At 39.1% G+C, this 14,106-nt stretch overlaps 1 protein-coding gene across 2 annotated transcripts in view; it reads right to left on the minus strand.

Annotated features, from left to right (window-relative positions):
- HACL2 (2-hydroxyacyl-CoA lyase 2) overlaps positions 1-14,106 on the minus strand; it is an 85,950-nt gene that overhangs the window by 26,548 nt on the left and 45,296 nt on the right. The gene's annotated exons all lie outside the window — the stretch shown is intronic.

Below are 14,106 nucleotides of genomic sequence, written 5' to 3' on the forward strand. Positions count from 1 at the left end.
CAAAAATCCCAGCACCTGGTTCGCTGCCCAGTTGCTGGGTGGGCGTGGCCATGGTTGGTGTGGCCTACTGGAACTTCTGGGAGGGCTGTTTTTCGCCCACCCAAGGGTCTGGAGGCTTCCCCTGGGCCTCTGGGAGGGCGAATATAGCCTCCCGCGGGCTCTGAAGGCCCATTGGAAGCTGGAGACAGGCCCGTTTCCAGACTTCCAGGAGGGCCGTTTTTGATCCTGCCAAGGGTCTGGAGGCCTCCCCCTGGCCTCTGGGAGGGTGAAAACGGCCTCCCTGGGCTCTCGAGGCCCTCCAGAAGCTGGAAACAGGCCTGTTTCTGGATTTTGGGAAGGCCCGTTTTTCCCCCTTCCACAGCCTCCGCCTGGACCCTGCACCTACCTATATCGCATGGAGATTCCTGGGAGGGGACGGGTGGGGAGGGCGAGGCTCAGTTGAAATACTGTTTTGGTGAACCAGATGAAAACTTAACATCCAGTTCGCCTGAACTGGTCTGAACCAGTAGAATCCCACCCCTGTGATTTACCCTAGCTGATGAGGAAAGGATTGCCATGGAAGTAAAAGAGATGAGATTTCCTCTTTGCTCTACTAGCATAAGATTGGCATAAAGCTAGCACTAGTAGCGCTAAGAAGAAATCATACTTATTTTGGATTCCTTGCAAGCCTTTCCTCTCCAGCCAGCATAGTCATAATTTATTTTTAGTGCCGCCAGTGCTAGCTTTATGTTAGTCTTATGCTAATATAGCAAAGAAGAAATTCCATCTCTTTTGCTTCCATGGCAATCCTTTCCTCCCCAGCCAGGGTAAATCATCATCAATTTACCCTGGCTGGGGAGGAAAGGCTTACAAGGAACCAAAATAGGCACATTTTTTTCTTAGAGCCACTAGCATAAAACTTGTTCTGACCAATTTTCATGAGTCCCACTCAAGAGCCTACTGGTGAGGAAAAACCCCTTTTTATTTAGAAAGGCAGGAATTCACAGCATTCACTGACAAAGCTCCAGATCACACATCAGTAGATGATTTACAAGCAGGGAGCCTCAATTAGCACTTCAATCCCAACACAAAATGTCCTGACCAATCTGATCAGTGGCAAGGAAATCCTGGCAAGGAATCCGCCAGAGGGAACTCTTCTGGAGCATGAATGGATGCCTCCAACACCCACGCCTCCCACACCTCTCCTCCTTATATCCCAGCCAGGGAGGGGCTTGTTAATTTCTCCTTTTTTTCCTAGATAGCTGCCCCTCAATCCTGCATTGCTCTCCTCTCTGCTCTCTCCTAGAGAGAGTTTAGGAAGGATTCCATGGATGAAAGTCTTAAATGGGAAAACAACTCAAGAAGCTTGGGAAACACTGAACAATATGTTTATACAAACTCAGTTCAGCATAACACCACTGAAAAAGAAAAATAAGAAATCCACAAAGAAACCAGCATGGTTGCACAAAGAACTCTGATAAACTAAACAACAAAAGAGTTATAAAAAATGAAAAGAGGGACACACAACTAAGGCAGAATACCAATATACCAGCAAATAGCCCAAATCTGCAAAGATGAAGTCAGGAAAGCTAAGACTAAGAATGAACTAAGACTTGCAACAAATGTCAAAAATAATTTTTAAAAGAAAAAAGTCAAAGAAACAATTGGTCCAGTAATGGCAAGGAAGTGACAGGCAGCAGGGAGAGCTGCTTTATTCTTTTCTTGCATCTGTCATCATACAAAAAGAAAAAATGGCCCAACCTATGAAAAACAGAACCATAAAAGACAGACTAGGAATTCAAATTAAAATAGGCAACAAAATGGTAAGAGAACACCTATGGTTCCCATCTTCAAAAAAGGGGAAGAAAACAGATCCAGGAAACTAGAGACCAATCAGTCTGACCTCAATACCTGGAAAGATCCTGAAAAGATGACCAAGTAACAGAACACCTAGAAGCAAGCAAAGTTATAGCTAGGAGCCAACGTGGGTTTGTCAAAAACAGATCATGCCAAATAAATCTTATTTCATTCTTTGACAAAGTTACTAAATTAGTGGACCAGTAAAATAGTGTGCACGTAGTATACTTGGATTTCAGTACATTTGACAAAGAAGACCATAAACTACTACTTGGTAAGCTAGAAAAAATGTGGGATAGATAGCATCACTATTAGATGGATTTGAAACCGGATGAAAAACCACACAACTTAATGGAACTACATCTACATGGAGGGATGTAAGTAGTGGGGTACCTCAAGGTTCTATCTTAGGCCCAGTACACCTCAATATCCTCATAAACAATTTAGATGAGGGAATAGGAGGGGAACTCATCAAATTTGCAGATGGCACCAAGCTGGAAGGAATAGTTAACACCCCAGAAAACAGGTTCTCAACAGACTTGAACACTAGGCCCTATCTAACAAAATGAAATTCTATGTAGAGAAAAGCAAGGTTTTACACTTATGTGAGAAAAACCAAATGTTCATGTACAGATTAGGTGGAAGTTGGCTGAAAACCAGTAACTTGGATCTTGGAGTCCTAGTGGACAATCACTTAAATATGAGCCAGCAGTGTGCTGTAGATGCCAAAAAAGGCAATGCAATCCTAGGTTGCATTAGCAGAGGGATGGAATCAAGATCACATGAAATGTTAGTACTGCCTTATAAAGCCTTGGTAAGATCACACTTGGAATACTGCATCCAGTTTTGGTCACTACAATATAAAAAAGATATTGAGACTCTGGAAAGAGTGCAGAGAAGAGCAACAAAGATGATTAGCTAGCTGGAGGTAAAACACATGAAGAACAATTGCAGGAATTGTATATGGCTAGTCTAATGAAAAGGATAGGAGTGACAGGACAGCAGTATTCTAAAATTTGGGTGGCTGCCACACACACACACAAAAGGGGGGGGGGGGTTATTTTCCAAAGCACCAGAAGGCAACACAAGAAGCAATGGTTAGAAAATAACCAAGGAGAGAAGAAACTTAAAACTTAGGAGAAATTTCCTGATAGTGAAAACAATAAACCAGTAGAATGGATTGCCTTCAGAAATTGTGGATGCTCCACCACTGGAGGCTTTTAATAAGAGACTGGACAATAGGAAATAGATGATAAAAAAACAAGAGGAACTGTTAGGAGAGGGAAGCACACACAAGAAGAAACTGAAACAGAGTGAAAGGAAAGAAGGGAACAAGAAGGAACAAGTGTAAAAGAACAGAGAGAAATAAGATAAACTAGAACAACAAAACCTATCTATAAGTAAACAATAGAAGAACAAACAAAACTATTGGCAATCTACATAAATGGACTGAAGTTACCCATGAAAAGAAAAAGGATTTTTAATAAATTAGAAAAAAACTAGATTTGATTCGTCTTCAAGAGGTGCACATCAGTGGTGGGATTCAATTTTTTTTTACTACCGGTTCTGTGGGTGTGGCTTATTTGGTGGGTGTGGCTTGGTGGTCATGTGACTGGGTGGTCATGTGATTGGGTGGCCAACTTGATGTCACCCACATCAAATGGTGCCTTGCCTGGCCTCTCCTCGCCTCAAAGAGGTACAATTTCCCTCTCTATTTACTGCTACTGAACATCCAAAATACACTATTTAATCTTTTGTATATATGCCACGTGTACATACATATTACATAGTATAGTGTGTGTATAGGCACACAAAAAGATACATTATCTACTATATATACTGTATGTGTATGTACACATACACACACACACAGAGCTCTTCTAAAACTATACACATTCAACCTCAATGCATTTGGAAAAACACACCCATAGTCCACTTTCTGCTACATATTTAACAAAAACTTCTGTACATTAGAACATTGCACACACCTTCAGATTTACTTCCCTAGCTTGCACATGACCATTAGACCCAGGAGATGTCATGGATTGAGTAAAATGTGGTGAAACTCACTTAACAACGCTCTTGCTTAGCAACCAAAATTTTGGCCTCAATTGTGGTCGTAAGTGAAGGACTATCTCTGCCTTCCTCTGCATGGCAGCCTTGTCCTAGTAAACTCCTCTGCCAATTTTCCTCTGTGTTAAAGGCACTGTAAGGTCTGGCAGTACGCTTAAGCCAAAAATGAACCAAAACAAAGACTTAAATGGAGGCTTGCAAATTAAAGAAAGAAGACTTTTATTCTTTGATTAAAGTTAAAGATCTGGGAAGAAGTTCCTAGCACATCACAAGAGAGATGGGAGGAAAATTCTACAAAATACGGAAAGATGCCCTGTCCTTCTTATACCTTTAAGATTCTTAGAAGTTGAGTAACTGCATTGTAAAGCTCTCTAACTTAGATTTACATCTTTCCTGCAAAAGACATTCCTCCGGCAATGTTTACCTTTCATTATCTCTCCTCCTATTGTCCATCTAATTGATCGCAATCGACCACTTGAGGCTATTAACAGCATACTTCAAAGGTGTGGATTCCTCCGAATGGAGGTACATTACATTCCCAGAGAGGTATGTTTCATTCCCAGGGGGTGATGCTGGGGTGAAATGTATCAATCCAGGAAAATAGATGGATTCAGATTGATTTAGATGGGACAATCATGTGTCTTAATAGGAGAGGGGTGTAACTGACTGCAGGCATGTGTTTATAATTGTTTTATAACAAATGAAAAGTTAAGGAAATCTTTTTTTACAACAGCGAAATAAGAAATGCCTATAAAGTAACTCTCTATAATGCTATAATATATTTTAATACATTTATATATTTATTAATATGCCCTTCAGCGCCAAAATAATCCAGATTCCAGATGATATAAGGTCTCCTGCTAGGGACTTGGACTAGATGGCCTTGAAGATTCCTTCTAACTCTGCTGTTCTATGATTCTGTAAGGATCTCCTGCTGAAGCAGGGGGTTGGACTAGAACAGGGGTCTTCAAACTTGACAGCTTTAAGCCTTGTGGACTTCAACTCCCAGAATTCCTCCTCCAATCATGATAGCTCAGGAAATATGGGAGTTGAAGACCACAAGTCTTAAAGCTCTCAAGTTTGAAGACCCTTGGACTAGAAGATGACCTCCGAGATCCCTTCCAGCCCTAGATTGCTGTTCTGTTTCAAAGAGTCTTCTGAAGCCCATGCCAAATCACTGCTACCAGTTCACCCGAGCCAGTGCGAACCAGTTGAATACCACCTCTGGTGCACATAAAAAACAACATAGTAAATTATTGGAATATTCCAAAATTGGGAAATTATATGTTTTATTAGCACAGCAAAAAAAAAAAAAAAAAAAAGGGAGGTCGCTCTATATATTAAAGAAACAATAAATACTAGATAATTTTTTGCAAATGAAGATGGGAGAATATTGATGGAGATAACAATGAATTATGAGCAGATGCTGTTGATAGCAATATATGCACCTAATAATAAACAAGAAGAGTTTTATGGAAAACTCCAGAAGAAAATTATAGAATTGGAATACGAAAATATTTGTGTGGTAGGAGACTTCAATGCAATTGTAGATACAGAACTTGATTATAAGAGTAGTAAAATAGGTAAAAAAGCTAGGAAAACACTCCCTAAAACTTTTTTTTAAATGATGGAAGAAATAGGAACTAGAAATATATGGAGAGAAACACATTCCAAGAAAAATCAGTACTCCTTTTATTCAAATAGACATAAATCTTGGTTAAGAATAGATATAGTATGGATGTCATTAGAATTGAGAACATGTGTACAAGAGATAGAAATAGAACCCAATGTTTGGGCAGATCATAATCCAGTAAAAGTTGTGTGGAAAGGACAAAAAAGAAAATTGAGATGGACATTGAACCAAGCAATACTATAAGATAAGGAATTTATACAAAGTACGGAAAAAGAACTGGACTTTTTAAAAAAATAGAACAGGAAAGAAGATACTTCCTTGCAAACTGTATGGCCATGATGGTGAACCTATGGCACACATGCCAGACGTAGCACGCAGATTCTGTGGGCACATGCACAGTCGCCCCAGCCCAGCTCCAATCGCATTTCACTCAATCAATTCCAACTTCGCGAGAAAGAAAAAAATCTCATGAAATTAGAATTGATTGAGTGAACTTTTTCACTTGCACACTTCACAATGGGGGAGATGGGATCCTGTCCTCTTGAAGCCTAATACAATGCAGAACCACAATATGATCCTGCGTTGGCTCGGCTCAGCAAAAAAAACCAGTTTCTTTTTCTGCAGAGCTGCCGGTGTTGGGATGCCCTGCTTCCCTGCCAGCCAGCTGAATTTCTTCAGGCACTTAGCTTGTCCACCTATTAGATCCACCCCACCCTCCGCCTCAACAAGTAGTGCACCAAAGTTCAGCTGCAATGCAGCTCACTTTGCCCTTTCCAAGCCCACTGTTGGTGAAGCTGGGCACCGGTGAGGGCTGGCTTTTTTCCTAGCTTTGTCCGGCTGATGGGGAGAGTGGGGGAAACAGACAGGGGCCTGGGGAGGATCAAACTAGACTGGGGAATGTGGCTGTGAGAGGAAGAGAAGTCAGGTGAGCCAGATGCTTCCTGGGTCCCCTCATCCCAGAACAGCAACCTCACACTCTTCTTTGCACGGGGTTGCCCAGCAATGGAGAAAGAGAGGAAGGAGGGAGCGGCGTTTCTGTGTGGCACTCTCCCCTGAGTGCTAGAGCAAACGCCACCCCCTCCTCTCTTTGAGGAGGAGGGAAGCCAGGCAAAGGGGCGAACGAGGAGCGTGCGCAGCATGCCGGACCTGGCAGACTTTCTAAGCCTGCTTAAAGCAAGGAGGGAGGGAGGGAGACAGAGAGAGAATGGGAGAAAATGAATGATGAATGAGAGAGAGAATGAGAGAGAATGACAGAATGAATGATGAATGAATGATGATTATAAGATGAGATGAATGATGAATGAATGAGATAGAGAGAATGAGAGAGGGAATGACAGAGAATGACAGAGAGGAGAGAGAGGAGGAGGAGGAGAGAAGGAGAGAGAAAGGAGAGAGAGAATGAGAGAGAATGAATGATGAGAGAGAGAATGAGAGATAATGAGAGAATAATGAATGAGAATGAGAGAAAGAGAGAATGAGAGATCCAATCTACATCTGTGTGTATGTGTGCATGAGAGAGAGAGAGAGAAATCTGATACAAGTGTGGAGAGTTATATCAGGGCTGGTGGCCATTCTGTCTCTTCCTCTCTCTCTCACACACACATACACACACAAAGAGGTTAGATCTTTTTTTCTTTCCTTCTGCCCCACCCACCAGAGACCCCTGGGTTCCCTCCCCAACCCTGCCTGTCTCATACAGGCACCACCCACATGAGTGACATAGAGTTGGCTATGCCCACTCAGTCACACGACCCCCCCAACCACGCCTACCTGGTCATTAGGAAGAACCGATTGTTAAATTATTTGAATCCCACCATTGGTAGTAAAACCTTAGTATTCAGGTTAAATTGCCGTGTTGGCACTTTGCGATAAATAAATGGGTTTTGGGTTGCAGTTTGGGCACTCGGTTCCTAAAAGGTTCGCCATCACTGCTGAATGGGATACTGCTAAAGTGAATACCCGGGGATTAGTCATAACTTACATGGGGAAGAAAAATAAGAAGACACAAAATTAAAAAATGTTAGAAGAACTTAAAAGATTACAATTAGAACTACAGAAAGAACCACCAAAAAAAGAAGATTTAACGCAGATAAATCAAATAGACCTAATAACGCATAAAATGAACCTATTGGAAAAAGATGAACTGGCACAAAAAATCAAAAGTGTTAAACAATTTTTTTTTGAAAATGTGAATAAACCAGGAAGATGGTTGGCATATGAACTGAAAAAAGAGAGGGGGAAAAACTGATACATCGACTAATAGATGAGAAAGGAACCCTTTATTACCAGAATGAGGATTTAAAAAAAATATTCAAGAGTATTATGGGAAACTGTATGATCAGGAGAAAATCCCTGAAAATAGAATACAACAATATTTGGAACAATCTGAACTTTCTAAAGTACCTGAAACAGTTAAAGTCATGTTGAATGAGCGAATAACGATGATGGAATTGACAGAAGTGATTTAGAAACAAAAGAATAATAAAACACCAGGGCCTGATGGGCTACCGGCAGAATTTTATAAACAACTACAAGATATATTAGGCCCAGTTACGTTGGAAGTTTATAATGAAGTTCTACTAGAAGCGAAAGTACCAAATGCATGGATGGAAGCAAATTTTACTCTTATACTGAAAGATGATTCAGATTTAATGCAGCTTAATCATTATAGGCCAATATCTCTATTGAATGTGGACTATAAAATATATGCTTCAATAATAGCAGAGAGATTAAAAAGGGGTTTGAATTAATTTATACATGTAGGTCGGAATGGAATTTTGCCAAAGAGGCAGATTAAAAACAACATGAGAATGATTTTAAACGCATTGGAGTATTTTGAAACATATCTTGGAAAACAAATGGCATTGATGTTTTTTGATGTACAGAAAGCATTTGATAACGTTGATTGGTGATTTATGTTATTACAACTAAAATACATGGACTTTGGGGAGAGATTTATCAATATGATTAAAGCAATATATCACAAACAATCAGCCAAAGTGATGGTAAATGGGGACATGACAGAGAACTTTGATATAAAAAAAGGCACAAGACAGGGATGTCCATTGTCTCCTTTACCACTTATATTGACTTTGGAAATGTTAACCAGAAATATGAGACAAGATAAAGAAATGAAAAGAATGGAAATAAAAAAGAGAAATATAAGCTACAGGCGTTTGCAGAGGATTTGGTTTTTATACTACCGGTAGAAGACCCACTAGAAACTGGTCAGAAGTTAATTAGAAAGATAGAAGAATATGAAGAAGTTGCAGGATTGAAAATAAACAAAGAAAAGACAAAAATTCTAGTTAAAAATCCTACAGATACACAGAAAAGAGAGTTGATGGAAAGAATTGATATACAGATGGTCAAGAAAGTAAAGTACTTAGGGATACAACTAACAGCAAAATGTGCAATGATTAAAGGAGATTATATATGAAATATATAATTATATGAAACTGATGCAACAAATTAAATTAGATTTGGAGAAATGGAAAAGTCTGTAATTGTTATTGACAAGAAGAATAGCTACTGTAAAAATGAATATTTTACCAAGATTATTATATTTATTTCAAATAATTCCAATAAAACTGGGGGAAAATATTTTGAAGAACTAAATAAAATAATATTAAAATATATTTTGTTACGGAAAAAAAGCAAGAATAGGTTTGAAAATGTTGTAAGACTCCAAAAAAAGAGGGGGCTTTGGGTTGCCAGACTGGAAATTGTATTATCAGGCCTTGGTACTTACATGGCTGAAAGGATGGATCAATTTGAAGCATAAAGGACTGTTGAGGTAATTCCCCGTTAGGAGAATGAACGCATACAGGGAGAAGTAGTGAGAGTAGTGTTGAATAATACACACAGGAACTGTATTTGCTTGGCATACAACACTAGCCTGATATCTATCAGGTGGTCGTGTGACTCGGGTTGAACGTCTTGGTAATACAGGGCTAACTGGTGGACTCACCTGTTCCACCTGCTCCTGTTCTACTACTTCTTCCTGTGCCTGTTCTTCTACTTCCTCTTGTTCTTCCTCTTTAATGGCTATTCGTGGTTTACTTATTTCATCTTTAGGGACTATTTGGGTGTCAATAATTATATCATTGCTGGATTCATGTTCCAGTTTATCCCACCAACGTGCTCGAGAAATTTTGCACTAGCACTACAATAAATATGAGCTGTGCCTTGATCCCAGAATCTAAATGATCTATGGTTAGCCTCGTAACCTTCAAAAAATAACTTCTTAGCTCTATGTTGCCCTTTCATTCTTACTTGTGAGGGAATATGCACCAAATGAGCTCCAAATGTGTGTGGGTGTCAGCCTTCAAGATTTTCTCCCTTTGCTTTGCATCTTTCGGCTGTCATAAGTAACGGGGGGAGGAGGGGGGAATGGTTATGGGAAGTGAGCTGGAGGTGTTACAAACCAGAACTGTATAAACTGGGGGGGGGGGTACATTCTTGTTTGGTTTCTATCGTATGCTATGCGCAGCTGCAACCCTTTATCAAACTATGTCAAGGTCAACGGACAGAAGCCTCATCACCACCTGGAGATGCCCACATGATGATATACACAACTTTTAATTGGATGAGCCAATTGAACTATTGGGGGTGGGAACGTTGCCATTACTTTGTATATGTGATTTTTCTCAGATTCAGAATTCTTTTGTTGCTACCACTTGATTTCCAGTAAAAGATATCTTTTCTCTGATTAAAGGAGTCTAAGTATTTCTTTCTTGGATTTTGAATGGAGCACCAGCTGACAGTAGGTAACTTAAATTTGGTTTTCTGCCATGCCAACAAGTGAATGGCAATTCACCAGTTGTTGTGTTAACTACATTGTTTAAAACTTGATTGCTACACATTATGGCCTCACCCAACAGTGTTTCAGGTAAACCTGAATCAGATAACATAGTGCGAGCCATGGCTTGTAACGTTTGCCCTCTTCGTTCTACGAACGAGTTATGTTGTGGTCTGTAAGGTGCAGAATGTTTATGCTTAACACCAGCCAATTTTAACATAGTTTGGAATCTCTTGTTAACAAACTCAGTTCCATTATCAATAACTAAAGTAATTACTTTACTCCTCATTTTTCTCTCAGCAAACCTTAGCCAATTAAAGAAATGTTGGAATGTTTCTGTTTTGTTTTTCATGAGATAGCAGAAACCGTACCTTGAGTAATGGTCCATAATACTCAAAATATAGCAGGCACCTCCTAAACTAGGTTTCTTAGGACCAATTATGTCAGCAAAAACAACCTCTAAAGGTTCTTTGGTCTTAAACCCATTTAGTCTGTTTGCTGGAGTAACCTTGCTTTTCTCTTGGCTACAAGCATTACAGTTTAAATACTTGCTACAGGGTTTCAATTTTACGCCCTCTGACAAATTGACAGTTTCAGCATTTTGAAATTAATGTGCCCCAGATGTCTATGTAGTAAATGTATACATTCATCATGTGGCTTAACATTGTTATAAACTGAGTTAGCCATCTTCAACTGGTCATCATGTATCACATATAAATCATTCTCTAAATTAGCAGTAACACTTTTACCCTCTTTCTCTATTATACATTTATCTCCCCTAAAGGTTACTACATAACCAAGATTAATTAAAGCCCTTACTGATAACAAATTGAATTTTAGTTTAGGTACATATAACAGTTAAATGTTCGTTGATACAAGAACAATATGCATTACCTTCACCAGAAACCTTCATCTTCCATCCATTTGCCAATGATACATGTTGTTTACTCGTAGACATCTTTATAAACCTCTATCTTTAGTAATGCATTGCGATGCTCCACTATCAACAACCCACAAATCATGGTTTACAGTTGAATTGCTAGACATAGCTAAACTAATATTCTTCTTGGCCTTCTGGTGTTTACTAGTATTCTGTCGTTTTCCTTTCTTACAAAATTAGCTATATGTCCCCTAGCCCCACAAGAAAAACATTTACTAACATTATAGGCAGTTGAACACAAATCCTCTTCTTTGGTTGTTCCTTCCTCAGTTGGTCCCTATCCAGCCGTCTTCTTGCTTCTTTTAACAACCTTCCAGTTATGTCAGTCAATGTCAGTTTATCTCTGGGCAGGACTTCCAGTGAAGATACGTAATCATCATAACTTTCATCCAACGAGGAAAGAATGATGTAAACTTGATGCAGCTCTGAAAATATCAGTTCTTTTTCATGCAGCTCTTGAAAAGTTCTTTTCATGAAGTTCAAATGAGCTAACATATCTCCACCTTTCAGCAGACGTGCTCTAAACAGTTTACATGTAAGATGTATGTGTGCACCTACACTGTCACGAACATAAATCTTCTTCAAATTCTCCCAACACCTAGCAGCAGACTCTTCTCCACGAATATGGACTAGCTGCTGGTCACTCAGTATTAGTCCAATTATACAAAGAGCTCGTTCGTTGTTCTGTTTAAAGTCAGCAAGCTTCTTGGCATCGTCCTCATTATCTGAATCCCAAGCATTTACATCCGGTGGGTCTTGAACTACAGTCCATAACCCTTCTCTACGCAGAAGTAGACTGCACTTCATAGACCAGGAAACATAGTTTGTTCCATCCAACTGGGTTATCAGTGATAGACTTATTGAAGTGTCTTATGCCATCTTTACCAGGATAGTAACCCACAATTAAACAGTAAACAGCTGTCTGTATACAGTACTGTGCATTCACACCAACTCTCAGTTATCTGAGCCTGGTATGGCCTGGGCCATAACCAGTGCTGAGGTAATTCCCCGTTAGGAGAATGAGCGCATACAGGAAGAAGTAGTGAGAGTAGTGTTGAATAATACACACATAGCACACAGATACACTGTACAGTAAATGTAGGTTTTTACTTCCAATAAACGTTTAAGCACAGTCCAAGATAAGCAGTCCAAGTCATTCACAGGTAAAGCAGTCGGTGTTCAGTTCAGGGATAATCCAAATAACAAAGTCCAGTATCAAAAAACAGTTCAGTAACAGACTTACATCAACGATCAGTAACAGTCATTTAGGAGGAACGGCAACTCTCTCCAACAGAATGAACAGAAACTCACTGAGACTAAACAACCCAGGTTTCTGGCTCCATCTTATTGCCGTTTGAGAAACCACACTCAATTACAGTTGTAGCATTTTCTTAAAGACAGTATTAAAATGTCTATCCTAGTTTATATATTTCCAACCCAAATAACTGTTAGGTGACTTACATTCCTAACAAGGACTATTAACCTTAGAAGGACAAGACCTTCAATCAAGTTGGCATGCTTTTTTATGGTATGGGAAGAATAAGATACATAGCTATTTCCAAAGACACTATGTTAGAAATACATTCTTATTAGTATGGATTAAAATTAAAGAACAACATTATCTGAAAATACCAGTCTGGCTTTCCACAATTGAAGCATTGATACATCCTAATGTTATTAACATGGAAAATATTATAAGATATAAATATATTCTGAATGAAAATGGGGAACTAAAAACCAAGCAAGAACTTAGTAGTCAAGGGATGGACATAGCATGGTGGCCACAAATGCAGATACAATCTCAATATGAGAAATATGTATGGTTTTAATAAAGAATTCACAGAATTGAACCAGATCTTAATTGGAAGGGATGAAAAACTGATAAAGAAAACATATAACTATTTATTAAGTATCAAACTGGAAAGTGAGCAGGTAAAGGAGACAATGATAGTTTGGGCTAAAAACTTTGGATATGCAATAGAATTGAACAAATGGCAGAAATTGTGAGATAGAAATGTTAAATTAACTATGTCAACTGCATATAAAGAAAGTTTGTATAAAATGTTTTATAGGTGGCATTTTTCACCAACAAGACTGGCAAAAATGTTTAAAGATAGATCCGCTAAATGTTGGAAGTGCAAGCAGATACCTGGTTTGTATTACCATATGTGGTGAACATGCCCAAAAGCCAAAATATAATTGGACAAAAATACATACTTGATTGGAAAAAATGATAAAACAGTATATAGACTTGAAACCAGAAATATTTTTATTGGGTATTCTGCTGGAAAAATATGATAACAGGAATATATATTTGATCTTACATGTATTAACTGCAGCCAGAATTTTATTTGCACAACAATGGAAAAACAATGAGATTCTGACAGATGAGAGTCTAATTAAGAAAATATCAGAATGTGCAGAAATGGACAGATTAACGCTTACAATTAAGGAAAAAGAAGAAACTGAAACACTGAAATACTCAGCCAGATTTAGAAACTGCCCTATAAAAAGAAAGGGTTAACAAAAGAAATCTTTCAAATGTTGTGTTTGTTTTAATCTGGAACAATGGTCTCCAACCTTTGTGGCTTGGCAGTTTGACTGGGGGGAGAAGAAGGAACTGAACCGCATGAGAAGCAGGCTGATGCACGTACGCATGCAGTCCTTGCGCAAATAGCGGGCCATTGCAAGTTGAGCTGTGCGTGCTCCGACCAGCCATTTGTGCAGCCCAATTCCAAATAGGTCCAGCAGTAGACTACAGCCCAGGGGTTGGGGATCCCTGGTGTAGAGAGATTCTCAGAAAAATCTAATTTTAAAAACAAT

The sequence above is a fragment of the Notechis scutatus genome, chromosome 2, assembly GCF_049901735.1.
Source record: "Notechis scutatus isolate UNSWTSFEM ecotype Mainland chromosome 2, rNotScu1.2, whole genome shotgun sequence".
Lineage (NCBI taxonomy): Eukaryota > Metazoa > Chordata > Lepidosauria > Squamata > Elapidae > Notechis > Notechis scutatus.